This window comes from Heptranchias perlo, chromosome 12 (assembly GCF_035084215.1).
Source record: "Heptranchias perlo isolate sHepPer1 chromosome 12, sHepPer1.hap1, whole genome shotgun sequence".
NCBI lineage: Eukaryota > Metazoa > Chordata > Chondrichthyes > Hexanchiformes > Hexanchidae > Heptranchias > Heptranchias perlo.
In genome coordinates this window covers 64,689,617-64,707,116 of record NC_090336.1, presented here as the reverse complement: position 1 = coordinate 64,707,116, position 17,500 = coordinate 64,689,617, and the positions used below count along the sequence as shown (strand labels likewise).

Genomic DNA, 17,500 nt, shown 5'->3' with positions numbered 1-17,500 from the left:
AATAACTTGGCGTCGTTGACTTTAAACAAGCAGGGTCTGCTTCCAAATGAAAGCTGCGCTCCCGAACTGGACTGTCTGTCTGTCTGTCTGTCTGCTTGTCAAGGGGAGGAAAAGGCGGCGGTGGTGGTGAGGGTGGAGCTATACGCTCAGGAGGGGAGACTTTCTTTCAGAGGTGCCAATTAATCTGTAGCAGAAAGTCATCCCCCCCGACCGGGATTCGAAGCCCGGTCCTGACCACGAGACCACCGGGGAGAGTTGCCTCAAGTCCCTGAGGGACCTGGACACGAGGCCGAATACACACGCACGCCTGCTGCACTGGCAGCAGCGACCAGCAGGGGGCTGACCGGCTGATCCTTCCCTTTCACAGGCAGGCTTTTGGCCCTCGCTGAAACGACAAAGGTGTTCAGAAGGAAGTCCTGGGGGGAAGGCAGGCAGGGAGGGACGGACACAGGGAAGTCCGCACAAAACAGGTCCCCTGGAACCTCTGACCCAGAAAAACGGGTTCCTGGTGAAAGCAGTCCTGCCATTGACAGGACAATGGACAGGGCCCGGCAGCTTGAGACACATCTTTCTTTCAATAAGCAAGTTCTTTTTAAAAAAGTTTCCTTCCACAGCAGCTCTGAGTGAGAGAGAGAGAGAGAGAGAGAGAGAGACACTGACTGACTGACTGATACTGACACCGACACACACACACACACATACTATTTATTATTATTTTAAACGACAAAGGTGTTCAGAAGGAAGTCCTGGGGGGAAGGCAGGCAGGGAGGGACGGACACAGGGAAGTCCGCACAAAACAGGTCCCCTGGAACCTCTGACCCAGAAAACCGGGTTCCTGGTGAAAGCAGTCCTGCCATTGACATGACAATGGACAGGGCCCGGCAGCTTGAGACACATCTTTCTTTCAATATGCAAGTCCTTTTTAAAAAAGTTTCCTTCCACAGCAGCTCTGAGTGAGAGAGAGAGAGAGAGAGAGAGAGAGAGAGACACTGACTCACTGACTGATACTGACACCGACACACACACACACACACACACACACACACACACACATATTATTTATTATTATTTTAAACGACAAAGCTGTTCAGAAGGAAGTCCTGGGGGGAAGGCAGGCAGGGAGGGACGGACACAGGGAAGTCCGCACAAAACAGGTCCTTTGGAACCTCTGACCCACAAAACCGGGTTCCTGGTGAAAGCAGTCCTGCCATTGACATGACAATGGACAGGGCCCGGCAGCTTGAGACACATCTTTCTTTCAATATGCAAGTTCTTTTTAAAAAAGTTTCCTTCCACAGCAGCTCTGAGTGTGAGGGAGAGAGAGAGAGAGACACTGACTGACTGACTGATACTGACACCGACACACACACACACACACACACACATATTATTTATTATTATTTTAAATTGATTTTTAGAACAGGGAGATGGAAAAGGGGCTTGCTCTGTCCACTCCACGCATCGACCCAGTATTGCAGTGTTTCTGGGAACGGTGCAGCTCCCTGTGGGGAGATATTCAAAAGGAAAAACAGCTCTTTCCCAGTGTCTCTGAGTGTGTGTGTGTGTGTGTGTGTGTATTATTACTGAGAATAAAGCTGATATCTCTCTCTCTCTCTCTCTCTCTCACTCAGAGCTGCTGTGGAAGGAAACCGTTTTAAAAAGACCTTTCTCAGCTCAGTGGTATTTTTTTCTTCTCCAAGGCTGAGTGCCGCTCGCACGTAGCGATATAATTCAAAGTGCAAAATAACTTGGCGTCGTTGACTTGAAACAAGCAGGGTCTGCTTCCAAATGAAAGCTGCGCTCCCGAACTGGACTGACTGTCTGTCTGTCTGTCTGTCTGTTTGTCAAGGGGTGGAAAAGGCGGCGGTGGTGGTGAGGGTGGAGCTTTACGCTCAGGAGGGGAGACTTTCTTTCAGAGGTGCCAATTAATCTGCAGCAGAAAGTCATCCCCCCCGACCGGGATTCGAAGCCCGGTCCTGACCACATGACCACCGGGGAGAGTTGCCTCAAGTCCCTGAGGGACCTGGACACGAGGCCGAATACACACGCACGCCTGCTGCACTGGCAGCAGCGACCAACAGGGGGCTGACCGGCTGATCCTTCCCTTTCACAGGCAGGCTTTTGGCCCTCGCTCAAACGACAAAGGTGTTCAGAAGGAAGTCCTGGGGGGAAGGCAGGCAGGGAGGGACGGACACAGGGAAGTCCGCACAAAACAGGTCCCCTGGAACCTCTGACCCAGAAAAACGGGTTCCTGGTGAAAGCAGTCCTGCCATTGACATGACAATGGACAGGGCCCGGCAGCTTGAGACACATCTTTCTTTCAATATGCAAGTCCTTTTTAAAAAAGTTTCCTTCCACAGCAGCTCTGAGTGAGAGAGAGAGAGAGAGAGAGAGAGAGACACTGACTCACTGACTGATACTGACACCGACACACACACACACACACACACACACACACACACACACATATTATTTATTATTATTTTTAATTGATTTTTAGAACAGGGAGATGGAATAGGGGCTTGCTCCGTCCACTCCACGCATCGACCCAGTATTGCAGTGTCTCTGGGAACGGTGCAGCTCCCCGTGGGGAGATATTCAAAAGGAAAATCAGCTCTTTCCCAGTGTCTCTGTGTGTGTGTGTGTGTGTGTGTGTGTATTATTACTGAGAATAAAGCTGATATCTCTCTCTCTCTCTCTCTCCCTCTCTCTCTCTCACTCAGAGCTGCTGTGGAAGGAAACCTTTTTAAAAAGAACTTTCTCAGCTCAGTGGTATTTTTTTCTTCTCCAAGGCTGAGTGCCGCTCGCACGTAGCGATATAATTCAAAGTGCAAAATAACTTGGCGTCGTTGACTTGAAACAAGCAGGGTCTGCTTCCAAATGAAAGCTGCGCTCCCGAACTGGACTGACTGTCTGTCTGTCTGTCTGTTTGTCAAGGGGTGGAAAAGGCGGCGGTGGTGGTGAGGGTGGAGCTTTACGCTCAGGAGGGGAGACTTTCTTTCAGAGGTGCCAATTAATCTGCAGCAGAAAGCCATCCCCCCCGACCGGGATTCGAAGCCCGGTCCTGACCACGAGACCACCGGGGAGAGTTGCCTCAAGTCCCTGAGGGACCTGGACACGAGGCCGAATACACACGCACGCCTGCTGCACTGGCAGCAGCGACCAACAGGGGGCTGACCGGCTGATCCTTCCCTTTCACAGGCAGGCTTTTGGCCCTCGCTGAAACGACAAAGGTGTTCAGAAGGAAGTCCTGGGGGGAAGGCAGGCAGGGAGGGACGGACACAGGGAAGTCCGCACAAAACAGGTCCCCTGGAACCTCTGACCCAGAAAAACGGGTTCCTGGTGAAAGCAGTCCTGCCATTGACATGACAATGGACAGGGCCCGGCAGCTTGAGACACATCTTTCTTTCAATATGCAAGTTCTTTTTAAAAAAGTTTCCTTCCACAGCAGCTCTGAGTGAGAGAGAGAGAGAGAGAGACACTGACTCACTGACTGATACTGACACCGACACACACACACACACACACACACACACACACACACATATTATTTATTATTATTTTTAATTGATTTTTAGAACAGGGAGATGGAATAGGGGCTTGCTCCGTCCACTCCACGCATCGACCCAGTATTGCAGTGTTTCTGGGAACGGTGCAGCTCCCCGTGGGGAGATATTCAAAAGGAAAATCAGCTCTTTCCCAGTGTCTCTGTGTGTGTGTGTGTGTGTGTGTGTGTATTATTACTGAGAATAAAGCTGATATCTCTCTCTCTCTCTCTCTCCCTCTCTCTCTCTCACTCAGAGCTGCTGTGGAAGGAAACCTTTTTAAAAAGAACTTTCTCAGCTCAGTGGTATTTTTTTCTTCTCCAAGGCTGAGTGCCGCTCGCACGTAGCGATATAATTCAAAGTGCAAAATAACTTGGCGTCGTTGACTTGAAACAAGCAGGGTCTGCTTCCAAATGAAAGCTGCGCTCCCGAACTGGACTGACTGTCTGTCTGTCTGTCTGTTTGTCAAGGGGTGGAAAAGGCGGCGGTGGTGGTGAGGGTGGAGCTTTACGCTCAGGAGGGGAGACTTTCTTTCAGAGGTGCCAATTAATCTGCAGCAGAAAGCCATCCCCCCCGACCGGGATTCGAAGCCCGGTCCTGACCACGAGACCACCGGGGAGAGTTGCCTCAAGTCCCTGAGGGACCTGGACACGAGGCCGAATACACACGCACGCCTGCTGCACTGGCAGCAGCGACCAACAGGGGGCTGACCGGCTGATCCTTCCCTTTCACAGGCAGGCTTTTGGCCCTCGCTGAAACGACAAAGGTGTTCAGAAGGAAGTCCTGGGGGGAAGGCAGGCAGGGAGGGACGGACACAGGGAAGTCCGCACAAAACAGGTCCCCTGGAACCTCTGACCCAGAAAAACGGGTTCCTGGTGAAAGCAGTCCTGCCATTGACATGACAATGGACAGGGCCCGGCAGCTTGAGACACATCTTTCTTTCAATATGCAAGTTCTTTTTAAAAAAGTTTCCTTCCACAGCAGCTCTGAGTGAGAGAGAGAGAGAGAGAGACACTGACTCACTGACTGATACTGACACCGACACACACACACACACACACACACACACACACACACATATTATTTATTATTATTTTTAATTGATTTTTAGAACAGGGAGATGGAATAGGGGCTTGCTCCGTCCACTCCACGCATCGACCCAGTATTGCAGTGTTTCTGGGAACGGTGCAGCTCCCCGTGGGGAGATATTCAAAAGGAAAATCAGCTCTTTCCCAGTGTCTCTGTGTGTGTGTGTGTGTGTGTGTGTGTGTGTGTGTGTGTGTGTATTATTACTGAGAATAAAGCTGATATCTCTCTCTCTCTCTCACTCAGAGCTGCTGTGGAAGGAAACCTTTTTAAAAAGAACTTTCTCAGCTCAGTGGTATTTTTTTCTTCTCCAAGGCTGAGTGCCGCTCGCACGGAGCGATATAATTCAAAGTGCAAAATAACTTGGCGTCGTTGACTTTAAACAAGCAGGGTCTGCTTCCAAATGAAAGCTGCGCTCCCGAACTGGACTGACTGTCTGTCTGTCTGTCTGTCTGTCTGTTTGTCAAGGGGAGGAAAAGGTGGCGGTGGTGGTGGTGGTGAGGGTGGAGCTTTACGCTCAGGAGGGGAGACTTTCTTTCAGAGGTGCCAATTAATCTGCAGCAGAAAGTCATCCCCCCCCAACCGGGATTCGAAGCCCGGTCCTGACCACGAGACCACCGGGGAGAGTTGCCTCAAGTCCCTGAGGGACCTGGACACGAGGCCGAATACACACGCACGCCTGCTGCACTGGCAGCAGCGACCAACAGGGGGCTGACCGGCTGATCCTTCCCTTTCACAGGCAGGCTTTTGGCCCTCGCTCAAACGACAAAGGTGTTCAGAAGGAAGTCCTGGGGGGAAGGCATGGAGGGACGGACACAGGGAAGTCCGCACAAAACAGGTCCCCTGGAACCTCTGACCCAGAAAACCGGGTTCCTGGTGAAAGCAGTCCTGCCCCGCCCTGCCATTAACATGACAATGGACAGGGCCCGGACCAGGCGCAGCGGACGGTAGCGAGCAGTCGGAGGGTGAAAATCCGCCAGTGGGTGAAAAGGAGAGCCGTGCGGTGAGAGGAGGCGGAAAGCGGTTCGCAGACTTTCGCTGTACCTCCGGCGGGCAGCGCCGCACCTCCGAGCGCTCGGTACCGTCCGCTGCGCCTCGTCCTGCCGCACGCGACCAGCCGTCCCCGGAGGAAATCGGCCTCGGCCTTCCTGAGATATCAGTCTCCAGGTGGGACAGAAAAACCGGGGGCCCCCGGCTCGCTTTCGGCGGCCCGCTAGTCGACTTCCCGTCGTGCGAACGCGATCCTTCCGGTACCCTTCGGTGCCCCTTGCCCGACTCTAGCTCCGGTGGTAAAGCGGAGTCGGTCGGTCTGACGGCCGCCGAGTTAGCAGGCGGAAAGCGGTTTGCAGCCTTTCGCTGTACCTCCGGCGGGCAGCGCCGCACCTCCGAGCGCTCGGTACCGTCCGCTGCGCCTCGTCCTGCCGCACGCGACGAGCCGTCCCCGGAGGAAATCGGCCTCGGCCCTCCTGAGATATCAGCCTCCATACGGGCGTCACAAATCAGTGGACATGGTCAGCTGCAAAGCAGTGTCATTACAACCTTTCATAAACGACAGGGCAGCACCGCACCGCACTGCACTGCACTGCACCCCACACTACATCACACTTGCCTGCCTGCCTGCCTGCCGGCCTGCCGCTGCCTACTCTCACCAGCGGACCAAAGTGAGGATAACACCCCGAAGCAAGCATCTCCCTTGCCGCCCACCAGCCCACACCATTCCCCTTGCCTGCCTCCCACAAATTCCACCAGCGAGGCAAAGTGAAAATCAACCCCCAAAAAACGCACTCCACACCGGCCATCGCCCGCTATACACCCCCCCCCCCCCCCCCCCGGGGCGAATATTAAGCCCGAGAACACCGACTGTAACCAACCGCAGTGAAAAGTTGAAGTGGCAACTCATTAACCAGATTTACACTTGGCAACTCATAAACCAAATGAACAAAAAATCTGGTTAATGAGTTGCCCAAAATAAATCTGGTTAATGAGTTGCCACTTCAACTTTTCACTGCGGTTGGTTACAGTCGGTGTTCTCGGGCTTAATATTCACCCCGGGGGGGCGGGGTGGGTGATTCTGGGGGTAGTGTCCGGGAGGGTGAGCCTTTTATTCGGCAGGAGGCGTGTGGGGAAATCATCAACCTGTCAGACGATGAGTTGTCACAAATGCCATTGCTTAATGAAAGCTGCGCTCCCGAACTGGACTGACTGTCTGACTGTCTGTCTGTCCGTTTGTCAAGGGGAGGAAAAGGCGGTGGTGGTGGTGAGGGTGGAGCTTTACGCTCAGGAGGGGAGACTTTCCTTCATGCCAATTAATCTGCAGCAGAAAGTCATCCCCCCCCGACCGGGATTCGAAGCCCGGTCCTGACCACGAGACCACCGGGGAGAGCTGCCTCAAGTCCCTGAGGGACCTGGACACGAGGCCGAGGACACACGCACGCCTGCTGCACTGGCAGCAGCGACCAGCAGGGGGCTGACCGGCTGATCCTTCCCTTTCACAGGCAGGCTTTTGGCCCTCGCTCAAACGACAAAGGTGTTCAGAAGGAAGTCCTGGGGGGGAGGGAGGGAGGCAGGGAAATCAGCACAAAGCAGGTCCCCTGGAATCTCACACCTGCGTCCCAGAAAACAGGTCTCCTGGTCAAAGCAGTCCTGCCCCGTCCTGCCATTAACGTGACAATGGACAGGGCCCGGCAGCTTGAGACACATCTTTTTTTCAATATGCAAGTTCTTTTTAAAAAGGTTTCCTTCCACAGCAGCTCTGAGTAAGAGTGAGAGAGAGAGAGAGAGAGAGAGAGACTGACACTGACACTGACACTGACACTGACACACACACACACACACACACACACACACCGTCTCCCATCCGATTGGTGGACTATGGGATTGAAAATCGAACTTTGAGTTTCAATGCAGGGGGGAGAGCGCGAACGCAGCCCCTCCCAACTACCACACGCGCGTTGTTGTTGTTGTAATATAGAACTGCAAGTTGCCGTTGTCGTGGTCGTTTCGAATCAGCACAAAGTAGGTGCCTCCCTGGAATGTCACACCTGCGTCCCAGAAAACAGGTCTCCCGGTCAAAGCAGTCCCGCCCCGCCCTGGGATTAACATGACAACGGACAGGGCCCAGTCAGGGAGCAGCTTGAGAGACACCTTTCAATAGGCGCTTCTGAAACATTAACGCCTTGTTTCTTCCGACAGTTTAACCAGCGATTAACATGACAACGGACAGGGCCCAGTCAGGGAGCAGCTTGAGAGACACCTTTCAATAGGCGCTTCTGAAACATTAACGCCTTGTTTCTTTCGACAGTTTAACCAGCCTTTAACACGCCTTGTGTTTTTATTTCCCATTTCCAGCCAGCCAGCCAGCCAGCCAGCCAGCCAGCCAGCCAGCCGAGCCGAGCCAGCATCTGCAGTATTTTTTTTGATTGGTCTTGCCTGCCGTGGAATGAATGTTTCAACACGAGCTGCTGATTGTCAGCACCTCACCTCTTTCTCAATTGGCCGTTGCAATCTCACTCGCTCGCTCATTGTGAGACACGTCACGTCACTAGTTTTACTCAAAGAGGTTTCCTTCCACGGCAGTTCGTTAGTGACTGAGACTGACTGACGGAGGTCCGTTGAGACACAACCCTCTCCCATCTGATTGGTGGCCTACTGGCAAATTTACCAATCTGTCAAGCAATCCTGGCAAGAAAGGAAAAAACGGCAACTTCTTTAAACTCATCCACTGTTGCAATTAGAAACGGTGGCAAAAAATGTGGCCAGAGTGGGAGAGAACGGCAGTGCTTCGAGACTGCTTTCAACACCGGCAGCCAGAGAACAAAGAGGGAGGGCAAACAGGACCCGAGATCAATTCGCATCGAGTGCGGTATCGCTTCTCGGCCTTTTGGCTAAGATCGAGCGTGTTCCTTTTCGGGCTTATTTGGATCTGAGCGGACTGGAACGCTGGCCGCGACCTCGTGCGCTCGCAAAGTGCGGACTTTGCTGTGATTGGTCGTTTGTGTGCTGGCTCCGCCCCTAAATTTGCATAAGGACCAAATCAACACTGCAATGGCAGGGAAGGGTTCCTGGTGAAAGCAGTCCTGCCACTGACATGACAATGGACAGGGCCCGGCAGCTTGAGACACATCTTTCTTTCAATAAGCAAGTTCTTTTTAAAAAAGTTTCCTTCCACAGCAGCTCTGAGTGTGAGAGAGAGAGAGAGAGAGAGAGAGACACTGACTCACTGACTGATACTGACACCGACACACACACACACACACACATATTATTTATTATTATTTTAAACGACAAAGGTGTTCAGAAGGAAGTCCTGGGGGGAAGGCAGGCAGGGAGGGACGGACACAGGGAAGTCCGCACAAAACAGGTCCCCTGGAACCTCTGACCCAGAAAAACGGGTTCCTGGTGAAAGCAGTCCTGCCACTGACATGACAATGGACAGGGCCCGGCAGCTTGAGACACATCTTTCTTTCAATAAGCAAGTTCTTTTTAAAAAAGTTTCCTTCCACAGCAGCTCTGAGTGAGAGAGAGAGAGAGAGAGACACTGACTGATACTGACACCGACACACACACACACACACATATTATTTATTATTATTTTAAATTGATTTTTAGAACAGGGAGATGGACTAGGGGCTTGCTCTGTCCACTCCACGCATCGACCCAGTATTGCAGTGTTTCTGGGAACGGTGCAGCTCCCCGTGGGGAGATATTCAAAAGGAAAAACAGCTCTTTCCCAGTGTCTCTGTGTGTGTGTGTGTGTGTGTGTGTGTTATTACTGAGAATAAAGCTGATCTCTCTCTCTCTCTCACTCAGAGCTGCTGTGGAAGGAAACCTTTTTAAAAAGAACTTTCTCAGCTCAGTGGTATTTCTTTCTTCTCCAAGGCTGAGTGCCGCTCGCACGTAGCGATATAATTCAAAGTGCAAAATAACTTGGCGTCGTTGACTTTAAACAAGCAGGGTCTGCTTCCAAATGAAAGCTGCGCTCCCGAACTGGACTGACTGACTGTCTGTCTGTCTGTCTGTCTGTCCGTTTGTCAAGGGGTGGAAAAGGCGGCGGTGGTGGTGAGGGTGGAGCTTTACGCTCAGGAGGGGAGACTTTCTTTCAGAGGTGCCAATTAATCTGTAGCAGAAAGTCATCCCCCCCGACCGGGATTCGAAGCCCGGTCCTGACCACGAGACCACCGGGGAGAGTTGCCTCAAGTCCCTGAGGGACCTGGACACGAGGCCGAGGACACACGCACGCCTGCTGCACTGGCAGCAGCGACCAACAGGGGGCTGACCGGCTGATCCTTCCCTTTCACAGGCAGGCTTTTGGCCCTCGCTCAAACGACAAAGGTGTTCAGAAGGAAGTCCTGGGGGGAAGGCAGGCAGGGAGGGACGGACACAGGGAAGTCCGCACAAAACAGGTCCCCTGGAACCTCTGACCCAGAAAAACGGGTTCCTGGTGAAAGCAGTCCTGCCATTGACATGACAATGGACAGGGCCCGGCAGCTTGAGACACATCTTTCTTTCAATAAGCAAGTTCTTTTTTAAAAAGTTTCCTTCCACAGCAGCTATGAGTGAGAGAGAGAGAGAGAGAGAGAGAGACACTGACTCACTGACTGATACTGACACCGACACACACACACACACACACACACACATATTATTTATTATTATTTTAAATTGATTTTTCGAACAGGGAGATGGAATAGGGGCTTGCTCCGTCCACTCCACGCATCGACCCAGTATTGCAGTGTTTCTGGGAACGGTGCAGCTCCCCGTGGGGAGATATTCAAAAGGAAAAACAGCTCTTTCCCAGTGTCTCTGTGTGTGTGTGTGTGTGTGTGTGTGTTTTATTACTGAGAATAAAGCTGATATCTCTCTCTCTCTCTCTCTCTCTCACTCAGAGCTGCTGTGGAAGGAAACCGTTTTAAAAAGAACTTTCTCAGCTCAGTGGTATTTTTTTCTTCTCCAAGGCTGAGTGCCGCTCGCACGTAGCGATATAATTCAAAGTGCAAAATAACTTGGCGTCGTTGACTTTAAACAAGCAGGGTCTGCTTCCAAATGAAAGCTGCGCTCCCGAACTGGACTGTCTGTCTGTCTGTCTGTCTGCTTGTCAAGGGGAGGAAAAGGCGGCGGTGGTGGTGAGGGTGGAGCTATACGCTCAGGAGGGGAGACTTTCTTTCAGAGGTGCCAATTAATCTGTAGCAGAAAGTCATCCCCCCCGACCGGGATTCGAAGCCCGGTCCTGACCACAAGACCACCGGGGAGAGTTGCCTCAAGTCCCTGAGGGACCTGGACACGAGGCCGAATACACACGCACGCCTGCTGCACTGGCAGCAGCGACCAGCAGGGGGCTGACCGGCTGATCCTTCCCTTTCACAGGCAGGCTTTTGGCCCTCGCTGAAACGACAAAGGTGTTCAGAAGGAAGTCCTGGGGGGAAGGCAGGCAGGGAGGGACGGACACAGGGAAGTCCGCACAAAACAGGTCCCCTGGAACCTCTGACCCAGAAAAACGGGTTCCTGGTGAAAGCAGTCCTGCCATTGACAGGACAATGGACAGGGCCCGGCAGCTTGAGACACATCTTTCTTTCAATAAGCAAGTTCTTTTTAAAAAAGTTTCCTTCCACAGCAGCTCTGAGTGAGAGAGAGAGAGAGAGAGAGAGAGAGACACTGACTGACTGACTGATACTGACACCGACACACACACACACACATACTATTTATTATTATTTTAAACGACAAAGGTGTTCAGAAGGAAGTCCTGGGGGGAAGGCAGGCAGGGAGGGACGGACACAGGGAAGTCCGCACAAAACAGGTCCCCTGGAACCTCTGACCCAGAAAACCGGGTTCCTGGTGAAAGCAGTCCTGCCATTGACATGACAATGGACAGGGCCCGGCAGCTTGAGACACATCTTTCTTTCAATATGCAAGTCCTTTTTAAAAAAGTTTCCTTCCACAGCAGCTCTGAGTGAGAGAGAGAGAGAGAGAGAGAGAGAGAGAGACACTGACTCACTGACTGATACTGACACCGACACACACACACACACACACACACACACACACACACATATTATTTATTATTATTTTAAACGACAAAGCTGTTCAGAAGGAAGTCCTGGGGGGAAGGCAGGCAGGGAGGGACGGACACAGGGAAGTCCGCACAAAACAGGTCCTTTGGAACCTCTGACCCACAAAACCGGGTTCCTGGTGAAAGCAGTCCTGCCATTGACATGACAATGGACAGGGCCCGGCAGCTTGAGACACATCTTTCTTTCAATATGCAAGTTCTTTTTAAAAAAGTTTCCTTCCACAGCAGCTCTGAGTGTGAGGGAGAGAGAGAGAGAGACACTGACTGACTGACTGATACTGACACCGACACACACACACACACACACACACATATTATTTATTATTATTTTAAATTGATTTTTAGAACAGGGAGATGGAAAAGGGGCTTGCTCTGTCCACTCCACGCATCGACCCAGTATTGCAGTGTTTCTGGGAACGGTGCAGCTCCCTGTGGGGAGATATTCAAAAGGAAAAACAGCTCTTTCCCAGTGTCTCTGAGTGTGTGTGTGTGTGTGTGTGTGTATTATTACTGAGAATAAAGCTGATATCTCTCTCTCTCTCTCTCTCTCTCACTCAGAGCTGCTGTGGAAGGAAACCGTTTTAAAAAGACCTTTCTCAGCTCAGTGGTATTTTTTTCTTCTCCAAGGCTGAGTGCCGCTCGCACGTAGCGATATAATTCAAAGTGCAAAATAACTTGGCGTCGTTGACTTGAAACAAGCAGGGTCTGCTTCCAAATGAAAGCTGCGCTCCCGAACTGGACTGACTGTCTGTCTGTCTGTCTGTCTGTTTGTCAAGGGGTGGAAAAGGCGGCGGTGGTGGTGAGGGTGGAGCTTTACGCTCAGGAGGGGAGACTTTCTTTCAGAGGTGCCAATTAATCTGCAGCAGAAAGTCATCCCCCCCGACCGGGATTCGAAGCCCGGTCCTGACCACATGACCACCGGGGAGAGTTGCCTCAAGTCCCTGAGGGACCTGGACACGAGGCCGAATACACACGCACGCCTGCTGCACTGGCAGCAGCGACCAACAGGGGGCTGACCGGCTGATCCTTCCCTTTCACAGGCAGGCTTTTGGCCCTCGCTCAAACGACAAAGGTGTTCAGAAGGAAGTCCTGGGGGGAAGGCAGGCAGGGAGGGACGGACACAGGGAAGTCCGCACAAAACAGGTCCCCTGGAACCTCTGACCCAGAAAAACGGGTTCCTGGTGAAAGCAGTCCTGCCATTGACATGACAATGGACAGGGCCCGGCAGCTTGAGACACATCTTTCTTTCAATATGCAAGTCCTTTTTAAAAAAGTTTCCTTCCACAGCAGCTCTGAGTGAGAGAGAGAGAGAGAGAGAGAGAGAGACACTGACTCACTGACTGATACTGACACCGACACACACACACACACACACACACACACACACACACACATATTATTTATTATTATTTTTAATTGATTTTTAGAACAGGGAGATGGAATAGGGGCTTGCTCCGTCCACTCCACGCATCGACCCAGTATTGCAGTGTCTCTGGGAACGGTGCAGCTCCCCGTGGGGAGATATTCAAAAGGAAAATCAGCTCTTTCCCAGTGTCTCTGTGTGTGTGTGTGTGTGTGTGTGTGTATTATTACTGAGAATAAAGCTGATATCTCTCTCTCTCTCTCTCTCCCTCTCTCTCTCTCACTCAGAGCTGCTGTGGAAGGAAACCTTTTTAAAAAGAACTTTCTCAGCTCAGTGGTATTTTTTTCTTCTCCAAGGCTGAGTGCCGCTCGCACGTAGCGATATAATTCAAAGTGCAAAATAACTTGGCGTCGTTGACTTGAAACAAGCAGGGTCTGCTTCCAAATGAAAGCTGCGCTCCCGAACTGGACTGACTGTCTGTCTGTCTGTCTGTTTGTCAAGGGGTGGAAAAGGCGGCGGTGGTGGTGAGGGTGGAGCTTTACGCTCAGGAGGGGAGACTTTCTTTCAGAGGTGCCAATTAATCTGCAGCAGAAAGCCATCCCCCCCGACCGGGATTCGAAGCCCGGTCCTGACCACGAGACCACCGGGGAGAGTTGCCTCAAGTCCCTGAGGGACCTGGACACGAGGCCGAATACACACGCACGCCTGCTGCACTGGCAGCAGCGACCAACAGGGGGCTGACCGGCTGATCCTTCCCTTTCACAGGCAGGCTTTTGGCCCTCGCTGAAACGACAAAGGTGTTCAGAAGGAAGTCCTGGGGGGAAGGCAGGCAGGGAGGGACGGACACAGGGAAGTCCGCACAAAACAGGTCCCCTGGAACCTCTGACCCAGAAAAACGGGTTCCTGGTGAAAGCAGTCCTGCCATTGACATGACAATGGACAGGGCCCGGCAGCTTGAGACACATCTTTCTTTCAATATGCAAGTTCTTTTTAAAAAAGTTTCCTTCCACAGCAGCTCTGAGTGAGAGAGAGAGAGAGAGAGACACTGACTCACTGACTGATACTGACACCGACACACACACACACACACACACACACACACACACACATATTATTTATTATTATTTTTAATTGATTTTTAGAACAGGGAGATGGAATAGGGGCTTGCTCCGTCCACTCCACGCATCGACCCAGTATTGCAGTGTTTCTGGGAACGGTGCAGCTCCCCGTGGGGAGATATTCAAAAGGAAAATCAGCTCTTTCCCAGTGTCTCTGTGTGTGTGTGTGTGTGTGTGTGTGTATTATTACTGAGAATAAAGCTGATATCTCTCTCTCTCTCTCTCTCCCTCTCTCTCTCTCACTCAGAGCTGCTGTGGAAGGAAACCTTTTTAAAAAGAACTTTCTCAGCTCAGTGGTATTTTTTTCTTCTCCAAGGCTGAGTGCCGCTCGCACGTAGCGATATAATTCAAAGTGCAAAATAACTTGGCGTCGTTGACTTGAAACAAGCAGGGTCTGCTTCCAAATGAAAGCTGCGCTCCCGAACTGGACTGACTGTCTGTCTGTCTGTCTGTTTGTCAAGGGGTGGAAAAGGCGGCGGTGGTGGTGAGGGTGGAGCTTTACGCTCAGGAGGGGAGACTTTCTTTCAGAGGTGCCAATTAATCTGCAGCAGAAAGCCATCCCCCCCGACCGGGATTCGAAGCCCGGTCCTGACCACGAGACCACCGGGGAGAGTTGCCTCAAGTCCCTGAGGGACCTGGACACGAGGCCGAATACACACGCACGCCTGCTGCACTGGCAGCAGCGACCAACAGGGGGCTGACCGGCTGATCCTTCCCTTTCACAGGCAGGCTTTTGGCCCTCGCTGAAACGACAAAGGTGTTCAGAAGGAAGTCCTGGGGGGAAGGCAGGCAGGGAGGGACGGACACAGGGAAGTCCGCACAAAACAGGTCCCCTGGAACCTCTGACCCAGAAAAACGGGTTCCTGGTGAAAGCAGTCCTGCCATTGACATGACAATGGACAGGGCCCGGCAGCTTGAGACACATCTTTCTTTCAATATGCAAGTTCTTTTTAAAAAAGTTTCCTTCCACAGCAGCTCTGAGTGAGAGAGAGAGAGAGAGAGACACTGACTCACTGACTGATACTGACACCGACACACACACACACACACACACACACACACACACACATATTATTTATTATTATTTTTAATTGATTTTTAGAACAGGGAGATGGAATAGGGGCTTGCTCCGTCCACTCCACGCATCGACCCAGTATTGCAGTGTTTCTGGGAACGGTGCAGCTCCCCGTGGGGAGATATTCAAAAGGAAAATCAGCTCTTTCCCAGTGTCTCTGTGTGTGTGTGTGTGTGTGTGTGTGTGTGTGTGTGTGTGTGTATTATTACTGAGAATAAAGCTGATATCTCTCTCTCTCTCTCACTCAGAGCTGCTGTGGAAGGAAACCTTTTTAAAAAGAACTTTCTCAGCTCAGTGGTATTTTTTTCTTCTCCAAGGCTGAGTGCCGCTCGCACGGAGCGATATAATTCAAAGTGCAAAATAACTTGGCGTCGTTGACTTTAAACAAGCAGGGTCTGCTTCCAAATGAAAGCTGCGCTCCCGAACTGGACTGACTGTCTGTCTGTCTGTCTGTCTGTCTGTTTGTCAAGGGGAGGAAAAGGTGGCGGTGGTGGTGGTGGTGAGGGTGGAGCTTTACGCTCAGGAGGGGAGACTTTCTTTCAGAGGTGCCAATTAATCTGCAGCAGAAAGTCATCCCCCCCCAACCGGGATTCGAAGCCCGGTCCTGACCACGAGACCACCGGGGAGAGTTGCCTCAAGTCCCTGAGGGACCTGGACACGAGGCCGAATACACACGCACGCCTGCTGCACTGGCAGCAGCGACCAACAGGGGGCTGACCGGCTGATCCTTCCCTTTCACAGGCAGGCTTTTGGCCCTCGCTCAAACGACAAAGGTGTTCAGAAGGAAGTCCTGGGGGGAAGGCATGGAGGGACGGACACAGGGAAGTCCGCACAAAACAGGTCCCCTGGAACCTCTGACCCAGAAAACCGGGTTCCTGGTGAAAGCAGTCCTGCCCCGCCCTGCCATTAACATGACAATGGACAGGGCCCGGACCAGGCGCAGCGGACGGTAGCGAGCAGTCGGAGGGTGAAAATCCGCCAGTGGGTGAAAAGGAGAGCCGTGCGGTGAGAGGAGGCGGAAAGCGGTTCGCAGACTTTCGCTGTACCTCCGGCGGGCAGCGCCGCACCTCCGAGCGCTCGGTACCGTCCGCTGCGCCTCGTCCTGCCGCACGCGACGAGCCGTCCCCGGAGGAAATCGGCCTCGGCCTTCCTGAGATATCAGTCTCCAGGTGGGACAGAAAAACCGGGGGCCCCCGGCTCGCTTTCGGCGGCCCGCTAGTCGACTTCCCGTCGTGCGAACGCGATCCTTCCGGTACCCTTCGGTGCCCCTTGCCCGACTCTAGCTCCGGTGGTAAAGCGGAGTCGGTCGGTCTGACGGCCGCCGAGTTAGCAGGCGGAAAGCGGTTTGCAGCCTTTCGCTGTACCTCCGGCGGGCAGCGCCGCACCTCCGAGCGCTCGGTACCGTCCGCTGCGCCTCGTCCTGCCGCACGCGACGAGCCGTCCCCGGAGGAAATCGGCCTCGGCCCTCCTGAGATATCAGCCTCCATACGGGCGTCACAAATCAGTGGACATGGTCAGCTGCAAAGCAGTGTCATTACAACCTTTCATAAACGACAGGGCAGCACCGCACCGCACTGCACTGCACCCCACACTACATCACACTTGCCTGCCTGCCTGCCTGCCGGCCTGCCGCTGCCTACTCTCACCAGCGGACCAAAGTGAGGATAACACCCCGAAGCAAGCATCTCCCTTGCCGCCCACCAGCCCACACCATTCCCCTTGCCTGCCTCCCACAAATTCCACCAGCGAGGCAAAGTGAAAATCAACCCCCAAAAAACGCACTCCACACCGGCCATCGCCCGCTATACACCCCCCCCCCCCCCCCCCGGGGCGAATATTAAGCCCGAGAACACCGACTGTAACCAACCGCAGTGAAAAGTTGAAGTGGCAACTCATTAACCAGATTTACACTTGGCAACTCATAAACCAAATGAACAAAAAATCTGGTTAATGAGTTGCCCAAAATAAATCTGGTTAATGAGTTGCCACTTCAACTTTTCACTGCGGTTGGTTACAGTCGGTGTTCTCGGGCTTAATATTCACCCCGGGGGGGCGGGGTGGGTGATTCTGGGGGTAGTGTCCGGGAGGGTGAGCCTTTTATTCGGCAGGAGGCGTGTGGGGAAATCATCAACCTGTCAGACGATGAGTTGTCACAAATGCCATTGCTTAATGAAAGCTGCGCTCCCGAACTGGACTGACTGTCTGACTGTCTGTCTGTCCGTTTGTCAAGGGGAGGAAAAGGCG

General features: G+C 52.5%; 10 pseudogenes; all 10 read left to right on the top strand.

Moving 5' to 3' along the window:
- The first annotated feature begins 1,386 nt into the window (after nucleotides 1-1,386).
- Nucleotides 1,387-1,503, top strand: LOC137329208 (U2 spliceosomal RNA; annotated as a pseudogene).
- A 965-nt stretch (nucleotides 1,504-2,468) lies between these two features.
- LOC137329360 (U2 spliceosomal RNA) lies at nucleotides 2,469-2,585 on the top strand (annotated as a pseudogene).
- A 961-nt stretch (nucleotides 2,586-3,546) lies between these two features.
- Nucleotides 3,547-3,663, top strand: LOC137329479 (U2 spliceosomal RNA; annotated as a pseudogene).
- A 961-nt stretch (nucleotides 3,664-4,624) lies between these two features.
- Nucleotides 4,625-4,741, top strand: LOC137329478 (U2 spliceosomal RNA; annotated as a pseudogene).
- Nucleotides 4,742-9,207: 4,466 nt separating this feature from the next.
- On the top strand, nucleotides 9,208-9,324 carry LOC137329168 (U2 spliceosomal RNA; annotated as a pseudogene).
- A 947-nt stretch (nucleotides 9,325-10,271) lies between these two features.
- LOC137329081 (U2 spliceosomal RNA) lies at nucleotides 10,272-10,388 on the top strand (annotated as a pseudogene).
- A 1,625-nt stretch (nucleotides 10,389-12,013) lies between these two features.
- LOC137329206 (U2 spliceosomal RNA) lies at nucleotides 12,014-12,130 on the top strand (annotated as a pseudogene).
- Nucleotides 12,131-13,095: 965 nt separating this feature from the next.
- LOC137329359 (U2 spliceosomal RNA) lies at nucleotides 13,096-13,212 on the top strand (annotated as a pseudogene).
- Nucleotides 13,213-14,173: 961 nt separating this feature from the next.
- Nucleotides 14,174-14,290, top strand: LOC137329475 (U2 spliceosomal RNA; annotated as a pseudogene).
- Nucleotides 14,291-15,251: 961 nt separating this feature from the next.
- On the top strand, nucleotides 15,252-15,368 carry LOC137329474 (U2 spliceosomal RNA; annotated as a pseudogene).
- The last annotated feature ends 2,132 nt before the right edge of the window (nucleotides 15,369-17,500 follow it).